This window comes from Vulpes lagopus, chromosome 4, assembly GCF_018345385.1.
Source record: "Vulpes lagopus strain Blue_001 chromosome 4, ASM1834538v1, whole genome shotgun sequence".
NCBI lineage: Eukaryota > Metazoa > Chordata > Mammalia > Carnivora > Canidae > Vulpes > Vulpes lagopus.
In genome coordinates, this window is record NC_054827.1 from 73,168,526 (window position 1) to 73,183,392 (window position 14,867).

Below are 14,867 nucleotides of genomic sequence, written 5' to 3' on the forward strand. Positions count from 1 at the left end.
GAGAGACTCAGTCATGTAGATCATCAAATTGGGTCCTTGTACCCCCAGAAAAAAACAAAAACAAAATCTGTCCATTAGTGGCATCCAGGTGACCATTTTTCTCATTATGAAAAACAATGGCATTTTGATTTTATATTACCCTTTTCTTTCTAAGAGATGGGAGCTGACTTGCTGCCAACCACAAATAAGCACACATAGGAATTCTCTTTTTAATACTTATTTTATTCATAGAGATTCTTGTCTTCAGCTCTAATTTCCTACCAGTCAACCATTTCTAATGCAAATACACAAAGAATTGTACGGAACAAGGCCAACTTATATATATTAAGATCTGTCTACCCTTGTCATTTCATAAAAGTTAAGTGGAACCTGGCTGAAAAGATGGGGTTAACAGTGGTATACCTTAAATAGCACACATTAAGAAACTCTTTTTGTATGCAAAAACTTAAAAAAGTTGTTTTTAAATGTTTAATTGGGCATCAGGCCCTTAGGGTGCAGTGTTACAGTAAAAACTGAAAAATTAAAATACATTCATGTTTACTCACCATAATTGCCTTGAATTGCAAATAGAAGATTACTGCAAGATAATATGAGGGAGGAAATTCCTTCTATGCTAAAGATTAAAGAGCGCAGGTAGAAATGAACTGATAAGTATCATGTGTGTCTGAGCAAGCAAGAAAGGTGAGCAAGAGAGAATTGTTAAAGGACATTGTAATTACGATTAGGATAAAGACCTATTTCAGCTAAGCAGCCACATCTGGTTTCTAGTGATATCAGTCTGCCTAATGGAAATAATAAGTTAAGGTAGTGAGACTGTTGCAGTCTCTTGTGAATATTAGACTTATTTCCTCAGTGAGTCAGACTTAGAATGTCAGAGAGATCAATTTATGTGAATACAATTAATAAGGTAATTAAGAAATAGAGACAGCTCGAGAGGATATTGCCTGATAATTAATAACCAGCTGGAAAGGATGAGGATCCTGGGAAACAGTGAATTAAATAAAGATCAGCATGAAGAATTTCTATCAATAAGATATGGGCTATTCTTTAAGGCAACCAAAGGTTAGTATCTGAAGGCCATCTGCTAACAATAATTAAGTAGGGTTTTTTAGAATTGTGTGTCCTATAATCTCATGCTCTAGAAAGCCCAGAGAATAGGGGGCTATCAATAGGCAGGGAAAAGGGAAAGGGCAACAACCTCATGCACAGAAAAGAACGACTGGTCTGGAGTGAGGGACTTGGTTCTGTTCTCACCTCTGTGAGAGGCGAGCTGTATAAACTAGAATGAAGCACTTCACTGCTGAGCCTCAATTTCTTCATTAGTCAAATGGAATGATTGAACTAGATGACCTTTACGGTTCCTTGCAACTATAAAATCTGAATTATAAACACATTTCCTTAACAACAACAACCCAAAAAAAGCTAAAACAATAAGTCTTTGGGCCAGAAAAAAGAGTGGTAATTACTGCCTGTTGGTGTTGAATAGGTACCAACAGGCAAAGCAGTCCTAGACTTTAAAGAAAAAAATTAAAAAGAAAAATATAAAAGAAATCATCTCAAAAAAAAAAAAAAAAGAAATCATCTCATTCTCTCCAGTCCTGCATCTGAAAATGAAAAATGAAAAATGAAGTGTGGGACTGTGGTTTATTTCTCTTTGCAGCTCCTGATACTTGTAACCAGATAATTTACTGGTTTTTAAAAACATTTTATTTATTTATTTGAGAAAGGGAGAGACAGGAGAGAGAGACAGAGACAGAGAGAAAGCCCATGTGCATGAGCAGGGGAGGGGCAGAGAGGGAAAAGCAGACTACCCACTGAACAGGGCTCCATCCCAGGATCCTGGGGTCATGACCTGGGCTGAAGGCAGATGCTTAACTGACTGAGCCACCCAGGTGCCGGGATAGTGTACTTTTATAACCTACCACTATCAACAAAATAACCCCTGGGTATAATAAACAACATAAAGTGCTGACCTCAAAGTTCAATCTCCTGAGTGACAATGTACTCTGAGAGCCAAAGCTTAAAAACTGTAGGAACTTGTTCAACCAGAAAGTGTCTTTGGTAACCCAACACTTTGTGATTGGATGAACACTTCTTTGAAGATAGGCATCAAATATCTTATGTACGCAGAGGCAAGCGAGAAAACAAACAGCTGCCTATCCAGACCTCAGTTTACTTCCCACTTCTCCAAAATGCTCCAAACCCTAAAAATCTATAGAAATTTCTAGACTGAAGTTTGGTTAATCAACTTGGACTGAAGGGTCAGTGGAGGGACTAAGAGAGGCAGACCAACCGTGAAAGTCAGTTTTCCTCAGACCAGGAAGCAAGGCTTTGGTGGAGGAGGGTATTAAGCAGGAAGGGGATTAAAGCCCTCATACAAAATGATGTATGGAAAGAATGGCAGAAGTGAACTAAGGTCTCTTTTTCCTTGTAAAACCCACCATTAGCAGCTGAAGGGAGTCAACTCTGGAGGCTGATGTCATCTATTTAATAGCAGAGCAGGGGAGAACTATATATTCTGCCCAATTTGGTGATTTTTGGTATTTCGAGGCAACATGAGGGTTTTAGAACTAGCATGTAAAGATACTAGAGGCAACAGCCTAGAAACAAGCTACTGAGACAAACAAAGAAGTCAAACTGCAGAAACTTCAAAGTCCCTGCCTACTGCAAACCAAAAGCATGGCTCCAGCCCTTACTGTCTCTGGACCAAAGGCTGCTGCACATTCAGGTAGATAAGAAAACCTTCCCAAAGGTCTCTGATGCAGTGTTTGCTCTTCCCCCAAAAGCACCCGGGCACCAGTAGAACTGGGTGAGAATGATCATCAAGGACAGTTTTCAAAGGGAAAGAAGGAGTTACTTGGCAGTAGGCAGCTTGTTAAGCATGCATAAGTAGAGAAGGACTGTGTTTGGGCCTGAGAGGGGTGAAGGGCAAGCTTGGAGGTGGGAGGAAAGGGTGCTTGTTGGTATCTCTGCAAATGACCACAGGAGCTTGGAATATCATCTAGCAAGAACACCTCCTCCTCCTTGACTCACTGCGTAGCCCACCAGCCTCTGTAGCTCCCTCAAGGCCAATCAGGTACCTTCCAAAATGCCCCTGAAGAATCAGAATTCCCAGCAAGTCCCACTTTCATCCTTCTTGCCCAAGCAGGGCACTGGGGCATGGTTGAAGTGGTGATGCAAATTCTTAGAATTAAATGAGTTAATATATATGGAAAGCACTTAGGAAATGGCCTGGCATAAAGTAAGCACTATAGCGTTAGCCATCAATACCATCATTTTCCAGATAGGGAAACTGAGCACAGAGAACCCAGACAGTCTGACTACAGAATGCAGGTTCATTGACCATTTCACTCCTGCTAAATGAAGAAACCAAGAAACCAAGTGTTGAGTGATATGTCAGCCATCCATCATGCACAGAGGGAGACTGATTTCAAGTCTGGGTCTCTTGACACCATATCTGGTGTCTTTCCACCTCACTCGATGGCCCTTGAGTATCATAACAGGTGTGAAAGGACGAGTGACAAAGGTGAAGACATGTCCACGACACAGCAATGGGTCCAATCTTTGAACAGAACCATAAAAGTGTCCATGAGAAGATTATGGCCTTCTGGAGCCAAGACAGGTAGGAGGAAGGATAGAGTCCCTCAGTCCAGAAACACCATTCCTAAAAATTCACTGAGCTATTACCATTAAGTTACCTCTGACAGATGTGTTCTGACACATTAGCAGAGAAGCACTCATTCCCCACAGGGAGTTCTCTGCGTTTAGCCAAACATACTAAGTTGTGTTCGAAGTCAAAATAATTGCCCACTCCTGCGCTGGAGAGTTTCAAACACACAGTGACTTGCTAGGTGTCCAGAAATTGATCACTTCATCATCAAATGAGCCAGCCAGGGGAGCAATTGCTCCAACACGAAGGTTAACAGGCAAGAAAATGGATCGTCTTGTGGTTACAAATGTTTCTGCTGCCATGACTAAAAATTGCTGTGATTTTTTTTCTTTAAGTTCAGATGCCTGGATATTTTACTGCTGAAAATGTCAAGCCACTGAGTTATTGGTATAATAACTGACCACTCCATGATAGCATTTCATGACTGTTTTTTCTGTGGTCATGCAGTCAGCATTACAGATTATGAATGAATTTGAGCCACTGCTGATATGCTTTCCAGCACGCAGCATTATTGGCTCTGAAGGAAGCCTTAGCTTTGTAGACTGTGAACATATATTATGAGTAATACCAGGGTACAAATATTAACAAACCTTTAAATGTGCTCTCTGTTTCCTAATAAAACTCTTGTAAGATCCTCTAAGGGGTCTGCCTCAGGTAACCTCGGAGTTCACTCAGCTTATTAAGTTAATACAGTAACGTGCAAAGTCAGGGCTTCTCTGATTGCTGCATGCAGTAGGATGTGATGGTTTTTAGAAGTGGCTTATTTAAAAGCTTTGCACTTCCTTAGGGAAAGGATCCATGTAATGTGACTAAATTATTATAATCATCATACATATTCATTAAATCAAATTATTTTTCAAGCACATACAGAATAAAATATGCTAGACTTGAATTCTGAAATAGGATAACAGCTTTCTAATGCAGGTGTGCCTTGCTTTAAACCACTAAAAACCAGTGGTTTTCTGATCAGTTAAATGTGTGTGAAAGGGTTCCTTGGCAGTGTCCACGCCGGGTGAGTCCCTCCTGGAGCATCTGTTCTCTCACTAGCATCTGTTATTCAGAGGCCTTGCTGACTCATATCTAGTCCTTAGACACCAAGAAGATAGCTAGATAATCTTTTAAGACCACCCAGGTTTGGGTACCTTTCACCCAGCAATATCTCAAAAGAGATCTTTTGGGTAATATTTCAGAAAACAAATGACCTTCTTTGAGAAGACCCAAAGTAAAACTGGAAACAGATTTATTTGACAATTAAGTTAGATAAATATCACATACAGCATATGTAACCCAGGTGTGGTCTTATTTACTTTCCTCACAGAGAAACTAGTGAAGTCTTTGGCCCTGGGTGGCTTGGGTCAACCCCTTTCTTGCATCATCCACCTTTGGGATTCCCAGTGACATTCCCCAAAGGGGCTTCTCAGATTCTGTCTGCGGACTCTCAGCCTTTCCCTCTGCCTGTAGAAAGTTTCTCTGTTACAGCAAATACTACTATGGGTAATTTCAGCCCAGATTTCTTGCTACCCCGTGAACATTTCTACGTGGCTTTATCTCATATTGGTAGTGTTGCTCCCCTGTGATGCTCTTCTCTGCATCTAGATCCAGATTTGTACATTATCTCATTGTTAACCTGCATCCTAGGTTAGGCCTCAGCTACATCTCACAATTTTTCTTGGTTGCACTGCAGAACACCTCCTGGCTTCTGGAGAGTCAGGACAAGAGATGGGCAGAGAGGACGTCACCCTGAATTCCTAGCAATGCTTTAGCTGGGGTAGTGTGGCTTTGAGTTCCTTGCAAACAAACAAATGGAGAAGTTTGAATACTCCATGATCAAAGGTATCCTTTTCTTGACAAAGTCACCACGGAGCTGGGGAACTTAGTGTCTGTATTTATTGTTCTATTTATCTCTTGATGTGTTATAAAACCATTTGAAACTTGGCAGCTTACAAAGACAACCATTTTACTGTTATCTCCAGATGTTATGGGTCAAAAATTCAGGCTGGGCTTAGCTGGGTGTTTCTTTTGTTCCCTGTAAAAGAGTTCACTTGGTGATTTTCAACTCTTAGGTGGGTCCTGGGGGCAGGGGGCATCCACAAAAACCTCACTGTCATGTGGCTTGATGCAGATGGCAGAAAGGGTGGGCTGTCAACATAAGTTCCCACACAAGCCCTCTCTAGCATGACAGTGTCAGGGAAGCTGGAACTCTTGTTTGGAGCTCACAGTTCCCAAAAAGAGTGTTCTAAGAGACGGGAAGTAGAAACTGAGAGGCTCTTAGGGCCTTGGCTCAGAAACCGGCACAGTGGTACTTCTGCTAATATTTTATTAGTTACAGCAGTTACAGAGCCTTCTCACATTCAAAAGAAAAAAAACCAGATCTCTCGTGAGAAGAGTATTATACAATATGAAGTCTTCTTTAATCTAGCATATCTACAGGGGCACCCAGGTGGCTCAGTGGTTGTGAGTCTGCCTTCGGCTCAAGTCATGATCCTGCGGTCCTGAGATTGAGCCTGCAGCAGGTTCCCTGCACAGAGCCTCCTTTTCCCTCTGCCTATGTCTCTGCCTTTCTCTGTGTGTTTCTCATAAATAAATAAATTAAATCTGAAAAAAATATAGCATATATCTATAGACCTCTACATAACCCAAATCGCTATAAGCATCAGTGACTTTAATTCTCCTTCTCTTTCTGGCATCCGTTCTCTTCCTGGTCTTGTACCCTAGACTGGCCAAGATGATCATCCAGCTGAATTCACCCATACTGGCCAATCTGGGGGAATAATAGTCTCACATTGTCCATTATATATTTCTGAGCTGACTTCCAAGAGCACTAATCATTCCCTATCAGTGATTCTAGTATACAAGATGAAGAGGTTTTGCTTTGGCTAGAGTTGCCAGATAAGATATAGAATACCTAGTTAAATCTGAATTTCAGATAAACAAAAAATCATTTTTTAGTATAAGTTTTTCTCAAATATTGCATGGGATATATCATACTAAACAATTTTTTGTTTAGTCTCATAGCCTTAATATTTTGGTGACACGATTAAAGCAATTACTTAAATACATATCAAAGAGCAATAATGAAGATGAAAGTCACAGAATTCTTCTAATTCTTTGACTTTTCTTTCCCATTACAAGAGGTTTATAATCTCATCGGGAGGGTGAGGGTGAGACGAATCCAGTTCTGAGATAAATCAAAGCTTACAACTACCACTTTGCCAATCTATGTATGAATGGCTTTTACTAAAAAAAATTTCTGTTCAGCAGATGCTTTAATCATTCCTTTTTTAAGCTGAAGAAAATCTCTGCATTTAAACATAGCCTATAGCAAATGTATACAGAGTCAGTCAAAAATGTTTATTGAGTGTGTACTATGTGTTAACAATGATTAACATATGGTTCTTGCCTGGCAAGATTTCAGAATCCAGGAGAGATACGGCAACATGAATAGGTAATCACACAGCAATGTGATAGTTTTTCAAACAAAACAAAAGCACAGTTCAGTGTGACTAACAGGACTCAAGGAATTGGGGATCTTAGAGGAGGTAACATTTGATCTAGTCTTGAAGGACCAGTAAGAACTTTCCAGGCAGAGAAGGAGAGCAAAGGGATTCCCAGCAGGGATTAAAAAAAAAAAGTCATGAAGTCATGAAGGAGCTGCTATACTTGTAAGGCATGGAAGGTTCTGGTCTAGTCAAAACTCTGAGGAGGGACAAGAGCCCCAATCTTTCAGTTTCACTCATACTACTACTACTACATAGGAAAGATGAGGGATGGCCTCAGTCCAAATCAAAACTCTTGAAGAATAAGAGCAAGTGTCACAGGGCCCAACAAATAATCAAAGGTGAATCTAACTTCTGTAAAGATAAAAGTAAATTGCTGCTGTAGCTCTAACAACTTTTATTCCTATTTCACTGTGGCAAAAACCAGTTTACTACATGAGGCTGGTTTGGAAGTTTCCAGGAAGTAATTGGCTACATTTCAATTTTGGAGATGCTGCAGAAACATTTCCCAGGTAGGTATTATCCTGTCATATTGCATGGAAAAAAAAAAAGAGCAAAAAGCTTCTAATGATTCTATTACAAATCCTGTTGTTAGCAAGATTTCAATCTGGCTAGAAAGCAAAGATTCTGTGCCTGCTAATGCTATGTATGCTTGAGTATTATGTAGTTATAATTTATGATTAGAGATGGCTCAGTGGTACAACATCAGTAGGAGAACATGGCAAACAGCCAATGTGCAAGTCTAACAAAATAACAGAAACTGTCTTTCTGATGTGTAACATGACTTCAATTATTTGATATGTCTTTCATAACTGATTTTATAATCGTATTATAACTTGAAAGACAATGAGATACTACTACACACCTATTAGAATGGCTCAAATTAAATGGCAATATCGAATGCTGATGAGGATACAAAGTGGTTAGAACACTTACATATTGCTGGTGAGAATTCTTCTTTGGAAAAAAGTTTGCAGTTTCTTGTACAGGTAAACTTACATGCAGGTTATCCCAGAGATATGAAAACTTGTATCTACACAAAGATACGCATATAAGGGACACCTGGATGGCTCAGCAGTTTGGTGCCTGCCTTCAGCCCAGGGCGTGATCCTGGAGACCCAGGATCGAGTTCTGTGTCAGGCTCCCTGACTGGAGCCTGCTTCTCTCTCTCTGCCTCTCTCTGCCTGTGTCTCTGCCTTTCTCTCTGTATCTCTCATGAATGAATGAATGAATGAATGAATGAATGAATGAATAAATATCTTTAAAAAAAGATATGCATATGAATGTTTACAATAACTTAATTCACAAATGCTAAGAGCCAAAAACAACTCAAAATGTTCATCAACTGGTGAACAGATAAATTATGTTATATCCACATGACAATAAGAAAGAAAAGCTATATATAGATGCACCAACATGGATAAATCTCAAAAGCATTATGCTAAGAGAAAAAAATCAGACTCAAGAGACTATCTACTGAATGATTCAATTAATATGTTATTAAAAAACAGGAAAAAATTATAGAAATGGAGATCAGTAGCTTTTGGTAGTTGGTCAGGGGAAGGGCTTACTAAAAAGGCTAATGAGAAATTATCCCATATCTTGATTTCAGTGGTAGTTACATGACTACATGAATTAGTCAAAACTCATTGAGCTGTACATCTAAAAAGTGGGAATTTTACTATGTGTAAATTATAGTTCAAGAAAGAGCAAAATCAACTTGTTATTTAAGACAAAAAAAAACGAAATATGAATGAGCATTATCTTGAATTTTCATTTGAGTATTGTTTGACATTTCCAGTTCTGGAGGCTTTTGACCATTCATTAGACTTTTATTGAGCATAACATATATCCTAAAGATCATATTTAAAGATAGACTTGAAAGTCTATCAGCCATTTGTAGCCAGTTTTGAGAGAATTTATTCCTACTAACTATGGCATTCATTGTATATAATAAACTCCCCTATGTAGCTAGGGAGGTCCTAGTTATGTACTGTCTTTTAAAAAGATTGAGGATATAGTCACTTAAATTATTTTCTGTCTTTTATGGTTTAGATGAGGAATCCCAACTGACTCTGTAGTCTATATAGATTAAAATGGCAAAAAACAGGCCACTTGGGAATATTAACACAGTGGCAGCCAAATAGTTGTATATCTTGAGCACTGTATTTTATGAAGTAGTCCTGAGTACTACAGAGGGAAATATGGAGAGGTTTTTTACTACTTTCTTTTTTTTTTTAAATAAATTTATTTTTTATGGGTGTTCAATTTGTCAACATACAGAATAACACCCAGTGCTCATCCCATCAAGTGCCCACCTCAGTGCCCGCCACACAGTCACCCCCACCCCCTGCCCACCTCCCCTTCCACCACCCCTAGTTCGTTTCCCAGAGTTAGGAGTCTCTCATGTTCTGTCTCCCTTTCTGATATTTCCCACTTATTTTTCCTCCTTTCCCCTTTATTCCCTTTCACTATTTTTTATATTCCCCAAATGAATGAGACCATATAATGTTCGTCCTTCTCCGATTGACTTACTTCACTCAGCATAATACCCTCCAGTTCCATCCACGTCGAAGCAAATGGTGAGTATTTGTTGTTTCTAATGGCTGAGTAATACTCCATGGTCTTTTTTTTTATTATTATTCCATGGTCTTTTACTACTTTCTTTCTGCAAAAGTTCTTTTGCTTTCTTAGAACATTGACAGAGACAAATCTCAAAACACAAAGCCAAGACTAATTCACCAGAGCAGCCAATGTTTCCCTTTGAAAACAGGTTTCTTATCTTTCTTGTTTTGATAGTCTTGGTGTTGGGATGTAATACTCCGGAGGTGTTCCTTCAATAGACTAGGCTTCTTTTGTGAATAGCTAATCTAAGTTAATAAATTGCTCATCAAGGGGACAGAAAAAAAAAAAATCAGTGGGTCTTGAGAAACACAACAAAAGAGTAGCCCTTAGACCAATTTTCTACAGTGACGTCTGAAGCATGTCAGGAGACATCTGGCACTAAGTTTACAACCAACTACTCATCAAGAGAGAGGCATGGAGAAAATTAACCTTAAAAATCCATGTAGCATTGACATTATAAAGCACAATCATATTTAGGCAAGTTTTCCATTAAACTATGTGCTGTGAATGTACATGTGAACTGCTGGTTATATTGCTTCGTATAAGTGTCTTTCACCCAGTTTCCTGGCAGTAGTACTTTTATGAAATGTGCATGTGCCAACAAAGCAGTAACTAGTGTGTGGTGGAGCAGGGAGGAGGCTCCCAGCCAACAGGAGCATGGGGGCTGGGCAGGCATAAAGTACAACTTTACCAAAGAGCAGAACATTTTCATGTTTCCCAACATTGTGATTTGTTTGCCCAGCATTTCAATACGTTATTGGAAGCCAACCGCTTTAAAGTGATTTTATTGGAATATTTCAGTCTTTTTACACTGCCTTCCTTTTGAGTGTCTTGTTAATTTGATCCCAGATACTGAATTAGTTAGCAAATGAATAGGCCTTTCTATAAAAATAAGAATTCTCTATTATTCTGCCTTTAATTTTTGACACTTAACACATGCATATACTTATTTTAGGGTATTTGCATCTTTCACAAATCTTCTTGCTGACTGAAATTGTTTAAAGGAGCTAATACCTGGACCCTTTGTTCAAGTATTTGGCATTAAAGCTGTTATTTGTTTAAATTTCAATTTTATAAGTCTTGAAAGTTCATTTATATATTAAATTTCCTTATCATTCAAGCCATAGCCAGGGATTTGCAGAACAGTTGTCCTGAGACACTGGAAAATGATGTTAATATCCCTAAATAACATAATTAATAATAATAGCTAATCTTTACCATATGTCAGGCTCTGTCACTTTACTTGTATTAGTTTATTTGAACTTCACAAAAAAATCCACAGAATTAGGTATAAGTACTTTAACAATGAGAAATGAAGTCAAACATCCTTCCTGTATTCACAGCCCTGTCTCTGCCATCTAGGTGAGCAATCATACTTATCCTGTGTAAGACTATGAGAAACAAAGACTGCCAAATAGCAATTTGAAACAAAGATGAATTTATATGATTTCCTGGCAAGGAAGGTCTGCATTACTCAGGTACAAGCAGTTCTCTTACCAAGCAGCAAACAAAAAGACTAGATTTAGAGCCAAAAGAGGAGAAAGGCAATATTCTGAGTCCAGGATTCTGCATTATGGATTGTTTCCATCCCTTCTTTGCAAATGGTCATTTGCTGGTTTTACATCACTGATGCAGAGAAGGCAGGTTTCCAAAGAAGTCTAAGATGAGTTGTGAAAGATGCCAGTGGGCCTAGGGTCATCCAACAAACATGCTGGATGCACGTGCATAAACTGTGGCTAGATTTCTACTTCACAGCCAGCAGATAGCATGTGAAAACACAACATCTGTATATTGTGGTAGGACTTGAGTGAAATGGATGGGAATCAGATGCTTCTACGTTTCTCTATTCTCTGAGGACATGGACACACTCACTACAGAAAGGACCATACAAGATCAGCTCCAGTAATTTCTAATTTGCTTACAACCTTTATATTTGGAAACTATTCTGCAAACAGTGCTCCCAAGACTTATATGGGAGGTACAATAAACTTAGGAAAAATGTTTCCTTGTGCCTACTAAGATTTAAAAAACTTGGAAACCTGGCATAGCCATAACACAACTCAAAAAAACAAAGAGGGGGGGAATAGCAAAACAAAACAAAAACAATATAGCTATCTATTTCAGATTACCTGCGCCTAGCTCACTTTTGGCTCTTCTGCCATTAGTAAAAGACACCTTTCTAATTCCCAGTTTCAGGTTATCTTTCTGCTCAGTCAACAGGAGGATATAGAGTTTAAGAATACTCCAGCAGCTGGTGTAGCTCCTCTAAAATGTCATCCCAAGAACCATGTTTCACATCAAACATGAAGTTGGATGAGATAAATGCAGGCATTACTCCAGTCCTCTCCCTCGTTGCCAGTAGACTGCCACAACAGCAGCAAATCCCTGAGACATAAGCACAAGTACATCTGGTTGGATATGGAGAAAAACCTTATTCAGAATAGAAATAAGAAATTGTCTATTAGCTTTCTTTCCTAACCCCCAAATTTTCCCCTCAGATTGTTCTTTTGTATAAAGCAGTTGTTCCCCAAATCTCACTTTCAAAAACTAGTATTACTGGAAAGAATAAGCATCTAGCCATATTAACTCCCTGCTCCAAACTTTCTAATACTGACCCTTTGTCAAATGCCACATTTCATAAAAGACTTACTGAAAAAGAAAGCTGCCTAAATATATACAAATGACAACAATAACAACAAAACTACCTTTCAACCTGTGCATTAAAAATACTTTTTAAGATTGTGCATAACGGTTCACGCTGAAATAGTCTCTAGTTCCTATGACATGTGTTATTTTAGAACTGACACTGGAAGACATAAAGATAATTCAAAATAACACAATGCCCAATTACCAAACACTGTCCAATGTAGAGGAACAATAGAAAACTATCAGGCCTAGGAGAGTGGTCAGCAAGCTGCTATGGAATTTGAGGTTGGGTCAAATCCTAGGGTTCCTGTCTCTGAAAACCAGTCAGTCCATAATGCAAAATGAGGAATAAAGAGCCAAGACACATTTTCATCCACATCCACATTATTGCAATAGTTTGGATATAACCAGCACAGCTGATCAGACACCATCAGGAAAGATTTGATTCAACCAGCAGCCAAAGTTTCAGAATTTTACCTCATTATCTCTGTCCAATTTTTCTCACAGGATTCTTGATTCACCTGTTACTATATATTTTCAGCTGCTTGATTAGTATAGATTCACTATTCCAGGTTTTTTTGCAGGAAACAAAAATAGCAAAGCTGTAGCCTATGTACCTTGAGAATTTCTCCTCTAGATAATGGAATGCTTCAACAAAAAATAAATTACAGAGAATTATATATAAAGTTACATGACAACTGCCATAAACTACTATCTTAAAAACAAATGCACACTAGCTGAAGATTTACATTAAAAAGTAATCAACCGGGATCCCTGGGTGGCGCAGCGGTTTGGCGCCTGCCTTTGGCCCAGGGCGCGATCCTGGAGACCCGGGATCGAATCCCACGTCGGGCTCCCGTTGTATGGAGCCTGCTTCTCCCTCTGCCTATGTCTCTGCCTCTCTCTCTCTCTCTCTCTGTGTGACTATCATAAATAAATTAAAAAAAATTAAAAAAAAAAAGTTATAAAAAAAAAAAGTAATCAACCTAAGTAAGAAACCTAAGTAAGAAAAGATTTCCTGAAGGGAGACAGCTTATGACACATTTTAAAAGGGACTTTACAGACATGGATTTTAAGAGAGAAGAGTAGAAGGTACTAGCAAAGGTAAAGATACTATACTGGTTCAATGGAAAAAAATTGGTATGGAGAAATAAAAGAAGATCTAACCAAAGCAGAAAATGTAGCAAACCCTGTAGAAGAAAATGATGCCATGTAGAATGTGCAATTCAGTTAGAGTTTAGTATGTTGGATAGTTTTTTACTTAAAACAACATGGCTTCTCTTCAATAGGAAATACTATTCTGAAATTTTGTGTAAAGATTTTTTAAAATTAAATTTTATATAAAGCTTTAGACATTTTATAGCATTTATCTTCTAATTAAAAAGTAACAACTGTTCTTGGTAGGAAATGTGAAAAATATAGTAAAGTATAATGAGGAGTTTCAAAATCTTCCAAAATACCACTACTTAGACATAACCATTGTTAACATTTACAGCCCTTCAATCATTATACTCTGTGTGTGTGTTTTATATTATATGCTTTATTATATGCAAAACTGGATATCTTACTGCAAATATAGTTTTTTTCACTTTTAATATTTTAAAATTAACATCTGCCTTATGTGACATTATTTCTAGGACTTTTTCTATTGTTCTGATTTCATTAATCTTTTTCCAGTTTGCATTATTTTTGTTTTTTTTTTTTCAGTTTGCATTATTTTTGACAAGTAGAAGCAATTGCAAATAAAAGATCCAGTTATACTGTCTGAAAGAAATAACAATAATAAATAATCTTTAGTGGAATGAATCTCTTAGCTGTATAATACCTTATTTTGGTTTCCTAGACTAAAATATTCAGAAATGACTATCTTAATAAAGATTTGATACACCCTGGTCCCGTGGAATATACCCTTACTATTTGTTCCAAATTTCTTCAGGGATTTTTTTTTTTTTTTTTTTTTATGATAGTCACAGAGAGAGAGAGAGAGAGAGAGAGAGAGAGGCAGAGACATAGGCAGAGGGAGAAGCAGGCTCCATGCACCGGGAGCCCGATGTGGGATTCGATCCCGGGTCTCCAGGATCGCGCCCTGGGCCAAAGGCAGGCGCCAAACCTCTGCGCCACCCAGGGATCCCCCTCTTCAGGGATTTTAACGTATGTTCCTATTTCACTTTGGAAACCAGAAGTCTTGTCTTAAAATTAATGATGAAATACCTTCCTAGGCCATTGTCAATATCATTATCAAGTCATATTTATGAAAGAATTGGGTAACACCAAGGGCATAACATCCTCAGTGGACCCACTGGTTCAAAATGTTGTAATGCACTATCCTTTCATCATTCCCAAAGTCCAACATGCCCCCCTTCCAAAATCAGCTTATCCTACTTGGGCATAAAAGCAGTGGTTCATTTTTACTACATCTCCATGCAGGG